Raw genomic sequence first — 2,062 nt, forward strand, 5'->3', positions numbered from 1 at the left:
CAAGCAGGGGGACTGGTGGTCGCAGAACACCACTTGTCAACGGGATATTCCATATGAAGATGTTGACACATACCTCTAACGATAACTAACCGTAAACCTCAGCTGCCGACAGGGGTTGTTGATATACCTCGATGTGGACAGCTGAAAGTGTGTGCCTCGACCGGGACTCGAACCTGGGATCTCCTGCTTACATGGCAGACGCTCTATCCACCTGAGCCACCGAGGACACAGATGAATAGCGCGACTGCAGGGACTTATCCCTTGCACGATCCCCATGAGACTCACATTCCCAACTGTCCACAATTCTACATATGTATTGTACCTATAGACATTTCTTTCGAGAACAAGTTACTGTCTTCGTATATATAGTTAAAGGCTACCCAGCCATTGACCTTCGTCTGTGCGAATGCGCAAAGGTTGCCAAAAACTTACGGGAATCGCCAAAGCGTGCGCGAGTAATGAGTGGGTGGGCAAATGTCTATAGGTACAATACATATGTAGAATTGTGGATAGTTGGGAATGTGAGTCTCACGGGTAGCGTGCAAGGGATATGTCCCTGCAGTCGCGCTATTCGTCTGTGGCCTCGGTGGCTCAGATGGATAGAGCGTCTGCCATGTAAGCAGGAGATCCCGGGTTCCAGTCCCGGTCGGGGCACACATTTTCAGCTGTCCACATAGAGGTATATCAACAACCCCTGTCAGCAGCTGAGGTTTTCAGTTAGTTATCATTTATTCCAGGGAAAAGCTGCACGGTCATCAACAGTAACTGTTCTTTCGAGAACAAGTTACTGTCTTCAAGGACAGCTCCGAGCTAGACGTCCTGTTGTGTGCATTTCTCTGACCCTAAACGACCACCGTTTGCGGCTTGAGTGGTGTCAAGCGAGAGCTCGTTGGAGGGCAGGATAGAAGTCTGTTGTGTTTTCTGATGAAACCTGATTCTGCCTCGGTGCCAGTGATGGCCGTGTCTTTGTTAGGAGGACACAAGTTGATGGCCTGCCACCAACCAGACTACACACTAGACCCACTCCTGGAGTTATGGTCTGGGATGCGATTTCTTATGACAGCAGGAGCTCTCTCGTGGTTATCTCATGCATTCTGAGAGCGTATTTGTACGTCAATGTGGTGATTCGACCTGTTGTGCTGCCTTTCATGAACAGCATTCCAGTGGGTGTTTTCCAACACGATAATGCTTGTCCATGTACAGCTGTTGTAACCCGACATGTTCCGCAATGCGTCATATGTTGCCTTGGCCTGCTCGATCACCAGATCTGTGTCTGATCGAGTACATATGGGACATCATCGGACGAGAAGGGTAGCGCCATCCACAAACAGCATTAACCGTCCATATATTGAACGAAAAAGTGCAACAGGCATGGAACTCCATCCACCGTACAAGGTAGTGCACGCATGTTTGCATGCTTGCTTTCAACATTCTGGCTGTTAAACAGGTTGTTAAAGTACTGGTAATGCACAAACATTTCACATTTGCAATGGCTAATCCCGTGCGTACATTAACATCTCATCCTGCAATATTCCCCCCGAAATTTGATTAGTCTGCATTAATTATTTTTCGGTGTTGCTATTTATTTCGTCAATACCTGTATATATATACAGGGTGAGTCACCTAACATTACCGCTGGATATATTTCGTAAACCACATCAAATACTGACGAATCGATTCCACAGACCGAACGTGAGGAGGGGGGATAGTGTAATTGGTTAACACAAACAATAAAAAAATGCAGGGAAGTATGTTTTTTAACACAAACCATCGTTTTTTAAATGGAACCCCGTTAGTATTGTTAGCACATCTGAACATATAAATAAATACGTAATCAGTGCCGTTTGTTGCATTGTAAAATGTTAATTACATACGGAGATATTGTAACCTAAAGTTGATGCTTGAGTACCACTCCTCCGCTGTTCGATCGTGTGTATCGGAGAGCACCGAATTACGTAGGGATCCAAAGGGAACGGTGATGGATCTTAGGTACAGAAGAGACTGGAACAGCACATTATGTCCACGTGCTAACATCTTTTTATTGGTCTTTTTCACTGACGCA

The 2,062-nt window shown here is 45.9% G+C and overlaps 1 non-coding gene across 1 annotated transcript; it reads left to right on the top strand.

Moving 5' to 3' along the window:
* Positions 1 to 580: 580 nt before the first annotated feature.
* On the top strand, positions 581 to 654 carry Trnat-ugu. Its single transcript has one exon. It is a non-coding gene; the product is annotated as a tRNA-Thr (tRNA).
* Positions 655 to 2,062: the final 1,408 nt, after the last annotated feature.

This window comes from Schistocerca piceifrons, chromosome 4 (genome assembly GCF_021461385.2).
Source record: "Schistocerca piceifrons isolate TAMUIC-IGC-003096 chromosome 4, iqSchPice1.1, whole genome shotgun sequence".
Lineage (NCBI taxonomy): Eukaryota > Metazoa > Arthropoda > Insecta > Orthoptera > Acrididae > Schistocerca > Schistocerca piceifrons.